Consider the following 19,659-nt stretch of genomic DNA (forward strand, 5'->3'; position numbering starts at 1 on the left):
AATGTATTATCTCTTTTTAAAAATACTTTTGTTTATTTATTTATTTTAATATGGTGCTGAGGATCAAACCCAGTGCTTCACACACAAAAGGCAAGCGCTCTACTGCACAGCTACAACCCCAACCTCTGTAGCCACATTTTAAAAAATAAACAGGTGAAGCTAATTTTAACAATACATTCTATTTTATACAACATATCCAAAATAGGATCATTTCAACATATAATCAATATAAAACTTAGCAATGGCTTATTTTTGTACTGTCTTCAAACAGAAGTGTATAATTTTACAGAACATGTCCATATTGATTAAACAAATTTCAAGTGCCCAATAGCCATATGTAGTGTAGCTACGGTACTGGACAGCACAGTTTCATAACCTCCCTCTTTGCCATGAGAGCAAGCCCACAGCAATGCCACCATGTTCCTGAAAAAGTCTCAGAAATGCATGTGCAATCACAAGACAGCCAAAAGCTGCAGGGATATGGTGACTCTTACAACACCTTGGTAGATAGATTGCAAAGAAATCTAGAGGATTCACAGGAACATAATTAGGTAGTGGCTCAAATTTTATCTGCTGCTCCAGATGTGGCATTTTAATAAGGGAACAAGGCACAGTTTCCAACACCTGGTCGTGGTAGCTGTGTGGTATATTCAAATAACAAGAAAACATCACCTGTCATTTGTTTTCCCTTGGCAGGAGGGGCTGGACACTTTCTTGACTTACCTGGAAATTTCATCACCTCTGCCATTGTGCCACATTTTAGGCCATGCTTGTCTTTCTCCCTTGACATCATGCTGGCCCATTATATTGCTGATATCAAGCTAATAGGATTTGGAGACCAGGATGGAGCTAGTGTTTTGGATGCCTTGAGAAAGACACACATGTGCCCGAAGTAAGAGAAGCATCCCATGAACATGTAGGGGCTACCACTTCAATGAAGGATAAGTCCCTCATAAAGTCCAGGGACTGAGTTATCACCTTCAATGGAAGAAGTATGTGTACTTGCAACATCTAGCATTAGTGTGAACCTTGCATTGTGTAGCACTAAGAAACATAGTGTTCGGTAAACCTCTTCAGGCTTTGAGGCAATGTATGCTACATTAAAGCATGGATGGTGTTTTGACCATTTTGCTGTCATCTCAAAGGCTTGCAGGATGGAGAGAAGAACCCAAATCTGATTTTAACAGTTGACACTCAGGAGCCTTGAAGATCTAGTGGTGTTAGATGGATCTGTGCAATTATAAGATGCTAAAGAGCTGCTGTGGCAGCCCTTAACAGGACAGTCACAACTAAGACCCGGAGGTTTTAGAGAAAAGACGGGTACTCTTTGGCAAGTCACTGTTCTTGAGAAGCAATTGCCTTTGGTGGATAGAAGATGGAATCCTGTCCTTGGACATTAAGAACCCATGCAATACAGACTGTCCATGATGAACTAGATTTTATCTGCCTTCCAAGCCATGAAGTTAAGCATGATTGACATCTAAAGGTCCTGGAGTTCCTAGCAAGTTATATGAGCAGGCCACTCAGAGTCTCAGTGTGCCTACTCTTTCACACTGCCACTTCTTCACTGACATATGCCTATGGTCTCATGTGGAGTCCCTTATATGCAGGCCCCCATAGCAGGAAGGAGAGCTCACCCAAGGCCCCATAGCAGGGAGGAGAAAAGGTTTTGTACAACTCAAGATTTTTCACATTTCTGCTTGCAAAGGCTGATGTGACCATTGCTGTGATCTCGAATACGCACTTCCCAGCAGGATAACCAAACCAAAGCCTCTGCAGGGATGCCATGATGCTGGGGACCAGACAGCTACCTGGTGGCAGATTATTCACATTGGATTCCTTCCATTATAGAAGGTAGTCCTCCCTAGAAGAGATGCTTTTTCTGATTTTTAATTCGTCTCCTCTGCCCTCTCTGCTTTTTCCAGCTGCCACACACTCCACAGGTTCTGATCAAGAAGCTCAATTTACAACTTAAGAAGAAAATGAGCCGATGTTGATGGCACCCAGCTGCCTCACGTGTGCGCTGAATTCACCGGACTTAAAGATGGTGGAATTGTTGATCGAAGACTTAGTTATGAAAAGGACTAGGAGACAAAACCTTGAAAGTATGTGCTAAAGTATGTGCTGAAGTATGTGCTCTGAACCAGAAGTACTGATTCTTCTTCAGCCCAGATATATAGGTTAGAAGTAGTTTAGCATTTCTCAATACCACATCTAAGGAGCCATTAGATCATTTTTTATTCTTGCTTCCGTAACTGTGAGCTCTGGTAGTTTAGAGGTCTTAGAAGCCAAATAAGGAATATTTCCATCCAGTGACACAGAAAATGATGATGCTGACATCTGGATAGGTTTGAATTTGATAAGTCTTTTAGTCCAACCCAGAAAAACTAGTGGCAGCAAAAATTATTGGCATCCCCAGAGGAGAAAGAGGAATGGAGAATCTTTGTGGATAGTGTTGGGGCCTGGTACTCCTTCACAGGAGGCCAATATTCCTGCAGGATGTCGTCCTTCTTTTCTCAGTTTGCTTCCGGACCCTCAGATCAAATCACTCTATTCTGTACTCAAAGTTTCCTTAAGCATACAGGCCCAGGGATGGCAGGGTATTGGAAAGTGAGGTGATGCTAATTATCCATGCTCCTTCTTCCTAGGCCAACTGCCAAAGCAACTCTGAGATATATCCATGAGTTATACAGCTCAAGATCAGAACACTTACCTTTCTGGCTGATAAAGGCAACCGTGACATGACTGGCTCAGATTTCCTACTGCTGATCACCAAAATTATAGTCCTTCCCTACTAAGGGTCAGAACATGTTCTGGTAAGTACATTGCATGGGAAAGCAGAGAACCTGAATTTGCTGAGAGGAGGATGCTCCAAAAAAGAATATTCTCATCCTCTCTAGTTAGTCACTCTCTCTCTCTTGGGAAATCCGTGTGAAGGATAAAGGGGTTGGAACAAGCCCGCCGTCCTTCTTCCACTTCTCCATGAGAGTATGAGGAATGGGACAGGTGTCTTCCCTCAACACTATGCCTCCAACACTGCAACACCCCCTGAGTCTAGGGATCACCAGCAGATCTAACATGTAATCCATTCTGATGGTGAAAGAGACCTTTTCCGCCTGTAAATATCCTCTGATATCCTGTATGAGAAACAATGATCTTTGCCGTCTTCCCTGGAAGAGTAGTAGGTCAACATGGCAGTCATATTAGAGGAAAGACTAGCAGTCTGGAAGAGCAGATGTAGTATTTGGGGACTGATAATAACACCACATTTAATGTCAGAGCTATGAAGACCACTCAGGTCATTGAGGATTTGGGATGGGATATTGGGCATTGAGCAAGTGATAAGAGGGGCAAAAGCTGAAAGACACAGACCTGAGGGTATGAATTAATCAGTACGGTGAGATCAGCTGGAGAGCAGAGAGGCTCTCATGGGGAAAGACATGCCCAGTAGGAAAGATGGAGGAGTGAGACTGAAATGACGGTGAAGCTCTAGAGCAGCAATCAGCTCAGGCTGCTGCCCAGGGAAGCGTAGTGATTGCCCAGTTGAAGGACCTACATGGAATTCTATTCTATCTTCTGATTTCCAAACTGTGTTTGGACAGGCCAGTAACAGGTTTGCCATGGACCTGTCTGCATGGCCAACATATTACGCTTCATTACAAATGTAGTTTCGTAAATCACCAACATTCAGGGTAATCTGAATCAGTTCATTTGTTACCTTAAACTAAAAGGTGCTAATAGACCAGCATTCCCATTGGCAACTGTGCTATATAGGACCACATAAATTAGTATTAAAATTTCTGATCCAATAGTTTTAATCCCGCTGATAATAAGACTTGAGGTCTTAGCCAGGTATGTTGGCACATGCCATAATCTCAGTGACTCAGAAGGCTGAGGCAGGAGGATCTTGAGTTCCAAAGCCAGCCTCAGCAACTTAGTGAACTCCTAAACCATTTAGTGAGACCCTATCTCAAAATAAAAAAAAAAAATGCTGGGGTTGTGGCTCAGTGATTGAGCGCTCCTGGGTTTAATTCCCAACACAGTCTGAGCCACATCTCCAGCCCTTTTCGTTTATTTTAAAAATTTTGATACAGTTGCTTAGGGCCTTGCAAAATTGCTGAGGCTGACTTTAAACTCTTGATCCTCCTGCCTCAGCCTCCCAAATTGCTGGGATGACAGGTGTGCACAGCTGCACTTGGCCCTGAGGTTTTTTTGATCAGCACAGAATTTGCTGTGGTCATTTCTTGCATCCGAAATCATCAGTGTTGCAGCTTCAGAAACCTCACTGTTAACCCTTAACCTCTTTTTCCTCACATTTCTAGCAGGGGCTTCTGGGGAGTAGGTGCATCCATATCTAGTACTGTCCTGAGGTCTGAGAATGGCATGAGCAATCAAATGCCTACAGCAGAATTCCTTGCCACAGAAAGTAAAGCACCTGGGTGGAAATGGATACCCTGGTTGTGGGCAGCTAAGCTCATGGGGGAGGGGCAGGAATACACCTGAGTAGCCAGGAGCTCCATCCTCTAGCCACGATCTCATTGGTCCAACCCACGGCCACCCCACGTCCTCACCGCTTCATCCCATTTTTTTGGCATCTGCTACTCTCTCTCCTCCTCCTTTCCCTGTCCTCCTTCCTGTCCCCTTCTCTCTTCAGGATCCTAAGTGGTATGAGTAAAGATAAGAAAGCATTTATGGAATCCAAGTCGCCTCCACCAAAGAGTTTCCAGTGATAAAAGGATGGATTTTGTTTTCTAAGTTAATTGTATTTTTTCTTTTATTTTTTTGTCACCCATAAAATTGCAAAGTTTAAAAGCCACTTTATTTACAGAGGTATGGGAGAACAGGCGCTCTCATACATTGCTGGTGGATATATAAATTCACAACCTCTGTTTGAAAATTACAAATACACATGCCTTTTGACCTGGCATGTCCACTCTAGGCATTTCTTCTGTGAGTATATTCACAGATGCAGCAAGCTTTACTTTTAATGTTTTTTAGGGAGTATCCATTAAGAATGGCTCTGATGAGGAAGTGGCATTCTTTGGAGTTCTCTGCAGCCTGAGATATGAGATGACTCAGGTTGAAGCCAACAAATCTGTGTGGATGGAGAATGAGTAGGTAGATGGCATCTCTCCCATCCAACCTTCTTCTGATTTTTTCCTACTGAATACTCTGGATAGCACCCCATGACACCCTTGTGGATTGAAGCTGAATATCTCAAAACTATTCACCAAAAAGCTATTCTGCTTTTCTGACAAACAACAGAGGACAAGAGGATCGTGGCTGTGTAATATGAGATGTTGGGCAAGAGGTGATTAAAAAGCAGTAGCTCAAGTTACACTTGCCATAGAGGCATTGAATACCATTGCACCCCAAATGCCAGAGTGTTGTGCAAATGGAAAAGTCATCTTCAGTTCTCATCTCAAGCATGAAGGGACTCCTCTAGCCACGAAACTCCTTGTTGTCATCATAACTTGTATGAACATAGCCCCTAGAGGTCAAGGGTCCCAGCAGAGTGCAAGCCAAGAGCCTTGGGTTGGCAGTTCGGAAGGACAGCCTTACTAAGCTACTCCCACACTCGTCCTTAGACACTGGACCTTCCACATGTGCAGAAAGAGAGTTAGTCACGTAGCCCTATAGAAAGAAGTAGGCAGCCCATGTGAAACAGGGATTTGAAGGCTGCCTAAGGAGAATTAGACCCAATTTAATTTACCTCTCTGCTTTAGGGTCCCCAGTGGTATCCTCTGAAGAGACGCAAGAGCCAGAGATGAGAAAGTATTGTGAGTTTTTATTATCAGTTTGTTTTGGTACTGGGGAGATTTATCACTAAGCTACATCTCCAGCCTTTTTTATTTTGCATTTATTTTTTGGTGGTAGTGGGGATTGAAACCAGGGACACTCTACCACTGAGCCACATACCCAGTTCCTTTTATTTGAGACAGAGTCTTGCTAAGTTTCTGATGCTGCCTGTTACCAGTTTCCTTCTCACCATTCTGGCCACACATCACCCCAGCTCATTTAAGGGGGAGGGGCATGAAAATTGGATGAAAAGATCACAGCACTTGCTGATTTTTTGGCCAAGCCATCCTGTGCCAAGGTCTGTAACAATTATACTGACGTGGGAAGAATCGTGCTAGTGGGATGATGGAATAGAATAATGTTTGGGACTTGAGTGCCTGGATGAAGGGAGACCATTCAGACAGATTTATTCAGAAAATAAAGTGAGCCATTGAGAGGCTGGAAGGGAGAGAGATAGGAATCCTGCCTGTAATTGTAGCTGTGGTCACTGGGAGGACAGGTGTTTTCCCTCTGATAATAAGCAGACTGTAATCCTGGGTGCGAGTATGAGCCATTGTCAACAAGGGTGTTTCCAGAGAAATTCAAAGTAATTGCCCAAGACACAATATCAGCCCATAGCAAATTCTCACACTCAAGAATGACATTACAGGCAGGCAGGAAATAGCAGTCTCGATGCAGCACGTTAGGTAATAAGGAAGGCACTGGTTCTTCTAACTCAAAGAACATCCTCCAATGCTTCAGGAGCCAGCCAGGCAAGCTATTCCAGCAACAGAGAGGTGTGGCTCCTGTGCGTGGTGACACACTGTGAACACCCAAGCTCTGCAGTGCTCATTAGTTGCGTAAAGGATGGATGAGTCAAAGATCATGCTTCCTAGGACATCGGCCACTTGGCTGCTCCCAGGAACTGGCTCCAGTCTGCCACTGGCCCTATATGAGCAATCCTGATTGTGAACCCAGAGTTACCGTCAACACCTGAGTCTCAGTGGAGTAGGTGGGGAGGCAAGATAAAGAGACTCCTGGCTCACATCCTTTGATCTGAAGCAGGGATTCAGTCAGGGACTTTGATTCTGTGAGCATCTTCATTGTCTTCAGGGCATTGTGAATTTGTGATCACTACCCAGTGGAAGGTGCACAGTAAGAATCTGGTTCTATGGATTATGTATCCTAGGGCTGGAGGAGGAAGGCTTCAACCTCAGAGTTTTCAGCTCTGGCAAAAGTCTTACTTCCAAGATAGGGCCTCCACCGACCAGTCAATTGTGACCAAAGCCAGGGTTTTATGTTCTTTGCAGCAAAACTCCTTCCCAAAGTCTCCCTGACTGTAGTACTGGTATTGACACTGGTCACACTGCTAACCCAAAGTCCTAAGGTAGTTGAGGATCCCTAATGGTCCAGGAAGAATCAAGTTCTCCCATACCCAATGGTCCAGGAAAAATCAAGGAGTCAGTGCTCACTTCGGCAGCACATATACTAAAATTGGAACATACAGAGAAGATTAGCATGGCCCCTGCGCAAGGATGACACGCAAATTCGTGAAGCGTTCCATATTTTTCAACTTGGAAAGCAGTATGGAGATTCCTTGGAAAAGCTGGGAATGGAACCACCATTTGACCCAGCTATTCCCATTCTTGGACTATTCCCTAAAGACCTTAAAAGAGTGTGCTATAGGGACACTGCTACAACAATGTTCATAGCAGCACAATTCACAATAGCTAGATGGTGGAACCAACCCAGATGCCCTTCAATAGATGAATGGATTAAAAAATGTGGCATTTATACACAATGGAGTATTACTCTGCACTAAAAAATGACAAAATCATGGAATTTGCAGGGAAATGGATGGCACTAGAGCAGATTATGCTAAGTGAAGCTAGCCAATCCCTAAAAAATAAATGCCAAATGTCTTCTTTGATATAAGGAGAGCAAATAAGAACAGAATAGAGAGGAAGAGCATGAGAAGAAGATCACCACTAAACAGGGATGAGAGGGGGTAGGGAAAGAGAGAGAGAAGGGAAATTGCATGGTAAAGGAAGGAGACCCTCATTGTTATACAAAATTACATATAATAGGAAGTGAGGGGAAAGGGGAAAAAAACAAGAGAGAGAAATGAATTACAGTAGATGGGGTAGGGTGAGAAGATGGGAAGGGAGGGGAGGGGAGGGGAGGGAAGGGGAGAGGAGGGGAGGGAAGGGGAGGGGAGGGGGGATAGTAGAGGATAGGAAAGGCCGCAGAATACAACATACACTAGTATGGCAGTAGGTAAAAAAGTGGATGTGTAACCGATGTGAATCTGCAATATTTATATAGGGTAAAAATGGGAGTTCATAATCCGCTTGAATTAAATGTATGAAATATGATATGTCAAGAACTTTGTAATGTTTTGAACAACTAATAAAAAAAATCAAGGAGTCAAATATTCCCAGGTCTCAATCCTGGCTGAACTTCTCAATATGGACCAAGAATTAATCTCTGGCTCTTCATTTCTATATCTGTAAAATAATATTCACTTTGTAGGGTTCTTCAGAAGATTAAATTACAACAGGTATATGAAGCAGGTAATTAATTCAGGTATATAAAGCACCTAACAGAATACCTAGCACAAGTAAAAGCCCGTCAATGATAGTCCACAACAGAGATTAGTGAACGTCAGAGTTGGAAGGATTTTTAAGTTATCCAACAAAACCCTCCTGCTTTTCTGTTGCCAGAATCCCCCATCCCACACCCAAGGCGTGTGACCATCCATCTTCTGCTCTGAATCCATCCAAGGCAAGGGAATTCTCCTTAGGAGTTATAAATTCTTCCTGATATTGAGCTGAAATATAGCTCTCAGGGGCTTCTGCTATGTGAAACAGCAATGCTGTGCTCAAGTAGGACTAGTCCTGCTGATTTTGCAGACTATATCCTGCTCGGCTCCAGGGTTACTCTCAACATAGACTCTGACATAAAATGGTGCACCCTAAAATTCCACAGGGTGATGGCCCTGTTATTTAAATATCTGTTGTCAACCTCATATCCTCTGGACTCTTTCCTTCTCCAATGACAACACTCCTGAATTCCTCCAACACCTCGCTGGATGAGTTCGGCATCTCCCATCACTCAAGTCACTGTTTGAATGCTCAGCTATGTAGCTGGTTCTGAGCACCATGCTCTGCCATCATCTGACCAGCTGGGGTAGTGAGATTCACTTTTCACACCTCATCCTGCCTGTCCCTACTCCATCCTGACCTTGCACAATTTTTGTTGTTAAGTTTTAGTTCTCACTTAAGAGCAGGACTTTATATTTACCCTTGTGAGATTTCATCTTGCTAGATTCTGTTTATCATTCAGGAGGGTGAAGACTTCTTTGTATCATACAACATTCTCTTAGAATGATAAAGATCACACAAGACTCATTGGGCCAAAATAGAGCTCTGTCTTCACCTCTTAGAAAGTTCCCTTCATCTTGACATTGAATCATTTTTCTTTTTTCCTTATTTCTTTTCATTCTTGTTTGCATTTTTCTTTTAATTTTTTTTATTGCACTAGTATCCAGATGTCTTTATTGTAACTGCAATTTTATTATGGAAGACTTTGTTTAGTTTCTTGTTCAAGTTATTATTTCTTCAGCAAACATTTATTGAGCACCTTCTGGGTCTTGGCACCATACCCGACACTTGTAGAGCAGGCAGGGCTGTGGTGGTAAATGTTTAACAACCAAATACCCAGGAAGAAAAGCCCTGGTTTGTCATGTTTGCTGACTTCTGGGAAATAACTACTTCCAATATGGCAGATTTCAAACTACCAGTATGGTGTCGTTGAACATGGAATTGGCAAAAGATTCATGTGCATGATCAACTTTAGTGAACCAGCATAAGCCAACTCCAGCACACACTGATAACTGTCTCTGCCTCAGCAAATCCTCATGGGGTCCTTAGTCTGGTAATGCAGCATCTACCTCCCCTCTAGACCCACCATGGATGAACCATGTGAAAGGGCGGAACACCATGTGTCTGGTATGATTTATTCTCAGTGAGCCCATGTTGTTTTGTAGTTGTAAAGGGCTCTTTGGGGTGCTCAGAAACCATTCTTTTCATGTTTCATTCAGAATTATTTCCAGAAACAACAATAAACTCATTCACCTTTAATTTATGAGATCTAACTTCTTTAAGACACTGACCAATGTTTGCCCCGTTCTAATCTTCTAACACTTTTATTATTCTCCATAAATCCTATAAGTTCTCCATGAGCAATTTGTAAATTTCATTCCTAAATTCTCTCAGTACCTTGGGGCAAATTTTAATCCAACCCTGGAGCCTAGAATTTATTGTGACTCTTCATTCATCTTCAGCTTTGATTCCATCTAGTATGATTTTTCTCTTTTGGATCTGAATATCTTTCTACTTGATCAGGGAGATAGAAAGGAAATAAAGATAAATGTCTTTTCTCCACACTTCCAGGGAACAAAATTATTTTTTCCCCAACAGTGAAAGGAAGAATAATGCCTTCCTCCAAAAATGTCCATGTTCCAGTGTCTGGAGGGAAATGGTATGGTCCATGTGAATCTGTTGTTATATGGCAAGGAAGAGCTAAGGTTCACATGAAATTAAACTTGCTAATAGCAGATCTTAAAATAAAGGATTATCCCAGTGAGCCCAATTTAGTCCCAAGGCTCCTTTAAATGAGGAAGAGAGATACACAAAATATCGAAAGATGCTATACTTTGAGCTTTGAAGATATAGAAAGAGTCCCACAGACTAAGGAGTACAAAGGGCCCCTAGAAGCTGGAAAAAACTAGACAATGGATTCTCCTCTGGAGCCTCGAGCAGGAAAACGGTAGTGCTGACACCGAGATTTTAGTCTAGTGAGACCCATTTCTGACTTCTGACCTCTAGAAATGTAAGATAACAGATTTGTGAGGGTGTTTTCTTTTTGTGGTACTGAGGCTTGAACCCAGGTCATTCTACCACCGAGCTACATCCCCAGTCTTCTTCTTTTATTTTGTGATAAGGGTCTTGCTCCATTGCATGGGCTGGCTTTGAGCTTGTGATCCTCCTGCTTCAGTCTTCCAAGGAAGTGAGATTGCAAGCATGTACCATTGTGACTTGCTAATAAATTCGTACTTTTAAACCATCATGTTCATGGTAATTTTGTTATTGCAACAACATAAAACTCATGCACTAGCCCATCCCAAACCTCCTTCTCCCTTGCAATCTTTCACTTTAGCGGTTGGAAAGCCCAGTACTTGCTATGTTCACAGTTCTGGATGTTTAATGGAGACTCAGATACCACTTTCACCAATATAAGGTGTTCTGGAACTTTAGAGGACCTTGACCACTGAAGAAAGTGCTTTGGCTGTCAAGACATGCTGTGGGAGAAAGTGATACTCACCTAGAGATAATGTTACTCTCACTGCAGTCACATCCATGGGGGAGCTCTCCAGTTCCCCAGCTCTATCTTTCAGTGACGGGTGCACACACAGCCTCTTTCCAAAGTGTCTTCATAGCATTAAGAATGCTACATCTGGAGAGAGTGCCAAATTTAGCCAACCATTCCACCTGGAACTACCTTTCTCTACAATCTCAGTATCCTAACTCTTGAAACCAGAGGTCCACCTCATTCCAATCTCAACACCCACCATGTTTTCTAACTCAAAAATCAATGCTATTTCTTCCAGAGAACAACTCACTTTATCACAGTAAAAAGTGCATTGCTGCTTTCCTACTTCCTCTGAGGAAAATGCTTCAGTAATACCTCAAGCCTTTCTCTTGTCAATCAGTATTGCTTCTCCATCACTGCTTCTCTCTTTCCCTCTCCCTTGCTCTCTCTTTGGTACTGGAACTGAACGCAGAGGCATTTTACCACTGAGCTATAATCCCAGCCCCTTTTAAAAATTTTGTTATTTTTAGTTATACATGACAGTAAAATGTGTTTTGACTTATCATATACACATGGAGTATAACTTCCCATCCCAGCCCTTTTTAAATTTTTATGTTGAGACAGGGTCTTGCTAAGTTGCTTAGGGCCTTGATAAGTTGCTGAGGCCGACCTCAAACCCACAATCCTCTTGCTTCAGCCTCCTGAGTTGCTGGGATTATAGGCAGGTGCCACCACAACCAATCCATTGCTTCTCTTAACTGCTGCTACCTTTGCCCATCACCATGAAACTATCAGCAAAACAAAGCAAAGCAAAACTTTGCCACATATTCCAGCCTTATATGAATGAAAATTTCAGTAGATGATGAAGAATCTATTTATTGCTGTTTCTTGCCCTTTCCTTCCCTCCAGTTAGGTGGGCAACCTGCAAATCTTTCCCATAACCATTGTATTTGTTCTTTCTTCTTTTTTCCCTTTCCTATACTTCCATAGAGTCTCTACGTTAAAGGAATTGATTCCCACACCACCATAAATGTTCCCTTGATGGCTCTGTTTTCTGAACTCAGGTACCCTCTGTTCATTACTCATCAGTATGTTCCGGTGCTGTGAGGTATCCCAGCTTTCTCATGTGACAGGCATCCTGCCTTGTAGTTCACAGTCCAGTTTGGAGAATACTAGATAACTATGCCGTGAGTTAGGAAGTGGCAGGAAAGGAATTGATAAGGTGCAATGAAACCCAGAGGTAGGTGAGGGATCACTCCCAGTTTGAGGAATGTCTCAAGGAGGAGGAACTTTGAAACTAGACCTTGAAAAGCATGAACAGTGTAAAGACATGAAGGGGGTGGGTGGCATCACAGGCAGAGGAGATTTCATGTGATCAAAAAGTTGAGAGGTGTGATAAGGCCAATGTATCTGCAGAGAAGAATGTCATTCAGTGTGGGGGTGGGGGGAAATAGATAAGATAGAAATATAGGTGGAGCCAGACCTTGGAAGGCTGTAAAGTCAGCAAACAGGGTTTGGTCTTTTATCCATAGCCAAAGAAAATCTTGGAACCCAGGTGAGTGCAGAGTGAAGTCATGTATATTGTTTTAAATGTATAATGGCTGCTCAACAAAGAAAGAAGAAATGTTTGTGTTCAGATATTTAACCAAAACAATTTTTAAACAAAATTTCCAAATTAAAAGGAACAAGTGAAGAAAATACACTTTAGGTTCTGAAAGGTCCTACCTATGCATAACCCGGAGAAAACTAAGGCTGGAAACAAAATGTTACCCGTATTCCCAGGTACTGGGCTTCTCCAAGCCATGCAACTGGAGAAAGATGATAATCAGGAGGAAGCAGCCCTCAAAGAGCTGCAGTGTAAATGACCTTAGAATGACATTCAGACAATCAGGAGCCTAGATTGTGACTCTTCCTCTGTCAGTGATTCATAGGTCCCTTCCCTTCTCCTAGTCTCTGTTTCTCATCTGAACACTATTGCATGTTTAAAGTGGCCTCTGAGGTTCGTCACTGCCCTTAGGACAGGACTTACTGCTCTTACGTCTATGGTGCCTCAGCCATGGATAAGATAGAAATGTAGGTGGAGCCAGACCTTGGAAGGCACAAAATGAATATACTCCACTATTCTTGTTTCATCTCTGGGACTTCTCTTGTCCTAAAATGCTATACATAGATTTCTGGATACAAAGAATTTCAATCATAGCCCCCTTAATTCTATCACCCTTTTCTAGTAGATTTGGGTAAGCAATGAAGAGAGATTTTAGCAGGAGTGATGTTGAAGAAAACCAATCACAAACCCTCTGTCCAAAAATGGCCTGCCCTAGAGCACTATTTAGAAAGAAACAGAAAAAGCATGGATTGGTACAATTAACTAGGTTGTGAAATTGGGTCAGGATCTGGATGGGTGGTAGTATTGGTAAGTAGTTCCTGAATAGGGATCTGCCCAGCACAGGTTTCCTAGTCCTAATGCCTGGAATTTCAGGTAGGCCTGGGACAGAGCTCGTGGTCTGGAAATGCAGTTGTCCCTCTATTGTCATCACCTGTCACCACTGAGGGGCAGGACAGTGCTGATGGAATGGCAGAGGAGTCAAAAGTAGAGGCAGGAGTAGGGCCAAGAATGGTAAAGGAGGTAGGGAGGATCCTAAAAGCTGCCCCAAGATCTTGCAGCATAGCTCGCCTATGAAGGAGACAAACCCTTCTCTGCAGATCTTTTTCAGGGACAACTTCTATCATCCAGGGGTAAGAGCCTTCTGGAAGTTAAGCCAAATCTTGTGCTGGAGCCAAGGCTCCATCTGTAGTGAAGTCCCCCACCCAGGCCGTCAGCCAAAATGATGACATGGGGCCAAGCCTGGCACTGCCCAGCTAGAAGGCCCCCGAGAGTGCCTAGGTGAAGCTTACCCCTCGACTAAGGAGGAAAATGAGGCTCAGAGCAGGGGAGGGCCTTGTCAAAAGCCATCATCCAGCAAGCGGCTGCACTAGCACTGATGTGGGGCCTCCTGATACCAGACCCGGTGGTTAGAAGAACATCAGCCCCAAAGTCAGGATACATGGCTCCAGATCCTGGCTCCACCTCTGTCCGCTGCGAGATTTGATCAGTTTTTCAACCTCTTTCACATTCAGCTGCCCTTTTTGTAAATATGGTTGCCACAACAGACTATACCACTCAGGGCTGATATTCTGATCACATGAAATAATAAATGAAAAGCACTTAATATAATGACTCACGTTTAGTAACTGCTTGGTACACATTGGGAAAAGTTGCCTAATTTTTCTGTTTTTTTCCTCCCCTTTGCAATAAATGATCCCCACCCCCAATTCTTGCCCCCAGACTGGGAAGATATTGGGATTTTCCAGAGCTAGTTCTCAGTGCCATCCCCTTCAAAGCAGAGGTGGGGGGGGGGAAGGGAACAGGGACTCTGCTCTCGAAGCCCCACCTTTCTCCATCCTCTGTCTGTGGAGACTGGGATCACACATGTAAACATCCTTGGAGAACAAATAGGTATGTTACCAAGTGAAGCCCGACAGATGACAAATTGGAGAGAACGATTTGGTCCTAGACTCAGGTCATGGCCTTTGCTTGCACTTGCTGTGATGCTGAGAGCTGATATAAAACCAGTCACTATGGACCAATCATAGCTTGAGTTATAAGGATGTTTGAAATGTCACCTGTGTGAGAGCACGTGGAGGGTTCTTGTCTTATGCCAACATGAGCCAGGTACCTTTTAACACGTGATCCAGGCTGTTATCTCACTTGCGCAACAAACACCGTGCTCTTGTAAGTTGCATTATTGACAGCTCAGGGGCAAATTGGTGACCGCACATAGAGAGAGATCAGTGCATTTTGGGTTTTTTCTTTTATTCTATTTCATATTTTAAAATTCCGTATTTTTATTAAGAAAGGAGTTTCCCAACTTGTCTCCCATCCTGCATTCCCTGTTAACATACCTATTTGTTCTCTGAGGGCGTTTATACATTTTCAAACAAAACTATATAATTTAGAAATTTTAGTCTCTTATGTAGCCATTCCTTCAAAAATAAGCTAAGTTAGAGTTCAATAGTTTCTTCCAGTTGTATTTTACCGCAAACACATACTATATTAGTTTGTGTTCTTTGCCGTAACAAAGAACCCCAGGCCGAGGGGCTTAAATGGCAGGATTTATTTCCTCACCGTTCTGAAGGCTGGAAGTCTGAGTTCAAGGTGTCAGCAGGGTTGGTTTCTTCCAAGAACTCTCTGCTTGGCTTGTACATTCCTGTTGTTTCTGCATCTTTGTGTGATTTTTTGGTCTGTGTGTGTTTGTGTCCTAATTTCCTCTTGTGAGAATACCAGTGATGGATTAGGGCTCACATTAAATGGCCTCAGCCTTAATTACCTCTTTAAAGGCCTCAACTTCCAATGCAGACACATCCTAAGATATTGGGGAATAGGATTTCAACATGTGAATGGGGAGTGGTGATTTAGCTCCTCTCTCTCTCTCTCTCTCTCTCTCTCTCTCACACACACACACACACACACACACCTTTTTCTCTTGTACATCTCTGCAACTTGATTTTCTCAGAGAAGTTTCAGCATGTTTTCAAGTCAAAGGTGTGTGTCTTCTCAAGGAGGAAGAGAGAGAGAGAGTCTTTTGCCTGTGCATCCCATACAGTAAATTTAGGCAGGCAAGAAGGCGGTTGGGAGGAGTTACTACATTGAAGAGCAACAGTGTCTGTCAAAAAAGTAGGCTGGCTCTTCCCAGCGTCTCTTCCTTCTTCTAATTGCTTTGGTTCCTCTGACTTGTCATCTGAGATTTATGTGATTTTTCTGAAGTTTATTCTTCATATCACACATAGGTTGGCTACTGAGTCGGTGTTTCTGTTATATGTATTAGTTCTGGAAGGAGATTTTGTCCTCACTTTCTTTCCTTAGCTCTTTCAACTTCCTTGTTCAGCCTCATTCTATTAATGTATTGCTGTATCTTTTATATAGATATATTTAGTTGTCAATGGACCTTTATTTATTTTTATGTGGTGCTGAGAATTGAACACGTGCTAGGCAAGCGCTCTACCACTGAGCCACAACCCTAACCCTGCTATATGTATTATCTCTTTTTTCACAGAGGTCACATGATCTCTCTTTTCTGTGACAGCGCAAGGTATCCCTGCATTTTTCCAGGATTTTTCTCCAGGTCTCAACTCTGAACAGTGTGAAGGACTGAGGGATTCTTTGAGTCTCTAGGTTCTGTTGGTGTTCTGCCCCTAGTAGTGAAAAATGGGCCCAGATGCCCTGTGTCCAGTGCCTCTGTGGTTTATAAGGCTCTGTGTGTGTGTGTGTGTGTGTGCATGCGCACGCACATGCGTGCGCGAAGGGGCGTGTGCGTGTGTATTTTCAGTTGTTTGTGTTTGTCTCTACCCTTTTCCTCTGAACGTCCCCTCCCTTTGGGGCTACCTTATCAGGACACATCTGGGCCTGTGAATATGCTCTCAGCTTTTAGACTGTTCCATTTCTGGGTGACACCCATACTCCCTGTTAGTTGCTGGCTCCTTAAGGCCCTCTGGGAATTACTTTGATGTGGCAGTTTTAGTGTTTTAGTGTTTTTTATGCCATGATTAGAAAAGACTTTCCTACTTTAAGATTTACATAAATATTCATCTATATATTCTTCTAGTAAATGCCAAGTGATGCCACTTTTTAAAAAAATGGCTATCCCACTTTTCCAATGTTATTTATTAAATTATTCAATTTTATCTCACTTATATAGCATATTGAACAGTGTATGGACAATGAGCCTTTTCAGTCTCATTGAAGACCTCTCTCTTCTAGATCTGTTTTCAGAATACTAATGTATTTACAAGCATACTACATTATGCCATCATGCATCACATATAAAAATGTTAGTTTTATACTATTGGTAAATCAAAAGTTGTATAAGTTATATAAACTCTCCCCTTTCCTTCTCTTGCTACTCAAGATTCCCATGTACAAGGTCTAGCCCTAATTCTGCCTGATCAAAGCACAACAGATATGCCCCAACCTCTATCCTCTAGTTTGTGTAAGACATGGACCTCTCTCATGTCTTACACAAAAGCAAGCAGGGCCAATGAACTCAACCTGTGACTCTTGAGTTGTAAATTTTCTGAAGTTATCAAACCTTCATTTTTTATGTAACAAGGAGAAAGTCTTCTGTAGATGCTTAAAAATTGTCTCAGCAGGTGGTCCCAAACTTTATCCCTGGGAGGGAGCACTCTTTGTTGAAAAAAATATTGTTATTGTTTCTATAGGCATAAAATTTCATTCTCAAAAAATTTGATTCTCAAATTATAAAGCCTGGTCATGAAGCATGGAGTAAAGAAGGGAGTTTAATCATTTAGAGAACAAAAGGAATTATTTTAGACTCCTAAGAGGAAGAGACAGAAACAAGATAGAAGAGAATTAGGAAGAGAGAAAAGGTAGAGGCCAGTAACAGTAAAATTCCCAATGCTGGAAGAACTAAAAGGACTTTTAAGAGGGAAACTAGCCAGGTGCAGTGTGACATGCCGATAATCCCAGTGATTTGGGAGGCTGAGGCAAGGGGATCATGAGTTTAAACCCAGACTCAGCAACTTAGTGAGTCCCTGAGCAATTCAGTAAGACCCTGTCTCTAATAAAATATAAAAAAGGGTTGGGGATGTGGCTTGGTGGTTAAGCACCCCTGGATTCAATGCTTGGTACAAAAAAATAAAAAATGGAATCTAATATTCAAAGATGAGTTGTTAGCATTAGAGGACAGAAACTCCTCAATTTCTCCAAGTGTTCAGTATCATCTCCTCAGATGAAGACCATGTGTGTGGGAGGGTGGGGTGGGTGCAATTAGGGAGAATCAAGACTAATAGCTGTACTCCACGTCTAGGCCCAAGTGTTGTGTAATAGCCCATAATTTAATTTATTCAGAGGACATGCAAAATGGAAACCATGAGAAGGTAATTTGTCATGACATTTGTAAAAGTTATAGAATGGGAACTTTAAATTATAATAGCAGGGTGATCTCAGCTGACAACTTTCAGTTATCTAAAATGTCATTGACTATATCTATGTGTTTATTTGTAAAGGAACTGACATTTTTCACATCCTTGACAAAATAAATCTCCATGTTGCCCAATTCACCTCCCCAGAAACTAGGGGTAGCGGGGAGGAATACCCATAATTTCAAAGTCTACCAGTTCTTTCAATGGTCTTTTTTAAAGCAGAGCAAATTAGATATGATTAAGTTTTTATCTCAGCATTGTAGTGAAGATGAAATGATCAGTATGTCTAAAGTAGTTTCAAGAGCCCCACACACGGTAAATTTCCTGTGTTTATTAATATGATACTAATAGTCTTCCTTCATTTTCCTGGTAGAAAAGGGGAATTGATCTGGGTGGGGAATTCTAAGAGGAAAGGAAACTGGAAGCCGGGAGAGACGGAGGCCCAGAAAATTGACTATGTAACCCCCACTCCACCTGCAGCATCTCAAACCCAGAGGAAAGCTGATAATTACCCAAAAATGCCTGTGTGAAGTTTTTGAAGTTTTTGGAGACAGTTTCAGAAGTAAGAATCACAAAACAGAAGCTGAGCCATGGGAGAGAGAGAACAGCTTCAGGAAGTGAAATGTAAGTGAAACCAAGAGGATTTAGAGAAGTGAAACTTGAACTTGGGGCCAGAAGTGACCACCGAAGCTTGCAGAAACTTCCCAGGAATCTACATACACAATGGAAAGGAAACTGTTCTTCCCACAGAATATGAGATTAAAGAAATCTTACCAGTTTTTTTTAAAAAACCACTCAGTTGATAATTTTAACTGACCTAAGGTTACATTGAAAATAGAATGTATGAGAAAATCAACAAATAATTGAAGTTAAAAATATATTCGATGAAAATTTCTGGGTAGTTTAAATGTCCATTTCCAAGGTCCCTCCCTGTCCATATCCATTAAAATAAACAAAAATATCCAAAATAGAGAAGGCCCAGTCTTCTACATATTGAGAATACTGACCAGATGCAATTCAGTTTGTACCAAACTCTAAACTGGTGCTAAGAGTCAAAGTACAGCACTCAAGTTGGTAAGCATTGTTGTTCTTGGTAAGGGGAAAAAATTCTGAGGGTCCCAATAGTACTATCCAATATAGAGATGGGGGAGTTGTGGGTTACCACATTTGGGATGATTTCCCCCATAAGACATCACCAACAAGTAGCTTCCCTCGTTGATTTGACACTGCTTTGACTCTAAATAGGTCTTTAAGGCAGCTGCAGAGCAGAAGCATTGTGTGGGACAGGTGGGGAGGAGGCAGGGGTGAAATACATGCCAATCAACAAAACACAATTACCATGAGCATCTCCCTAAACAGACTTCCACCAACATGGCTGTCTTTTACCCAAACTGGAATGTAACAGAAGTTGGAGACTCACCCCACTGCTTTCCCCAGTCAGAAGGAAAAGCCCCCAAATTGCCTTGTTGATTTGATATTGCTTACAACTATAGGATTTTAAAAAACTTCTGAAGGAAATAGCAATTGCTC

The 19,659-nt window shown here is 42.3% G+C and overlaps 1 protein-coding gene and 1 non-coding gene across 3 annotated transcripts in view; both read left to right on the forward strand.

Moving 5' to 3' along the window:
• Ugcg (UDP-glucose ceramide glucosyltransferase) overlaps positions 1 to 18,901 on the forward strand; it is a 67,440-nt gene extending 48,539 nt beyond the window's left edge. The window contains exons 9-12 of one of the 2 annotated variants that reach the window (XR_009227413.1): positions 1,926 to 2,105; positions 2,649 to 2,816; positions 5,727 to 5,780; positions 18,610 to 18,901. The gene's annotated coding sequence lies outside the window, so the exon portion shown is untranslated. The remainder of the gene's footprint in view (positions 1 to 1,925; positions 2,106 to 2,648; positions 2,817 to 5,726; positions 5,781 to 18,609) is intronic. The other variant, XR_009227414.1, reaches the window with a different exon arrangement.
• On the forward strand, positions 7,243 to 7,348 carry LOC124097526 (U6 spliceosomal RNA). The gene has a single exon (XR_006853264.1). It is a non-coding gene; the product is annotated as a U6 spliceosomal RNA (small nuclear RNA).
• Positions 18,902 to 19,659: the final 758 nt, after the last annotated feature.

The sequence above is a fragment of the Marmota monax genome, unplaced genomic scaffold (genome assembly GCF_021218885.2).
Source record: "Marmota monax isolate L192 unplaced genomic scaffold, Marmota_monax_Labrador192_F-V1.1 WCK01_AAM20220418_F8-fsc00020, whole genome shotgun sequence".
Classification (NCBI taxonomy): Eukaryota; Metazoa; Chordata; class Mammalia; order Rodentia; family Sciuridae; genus Marmota; species Marmota monax.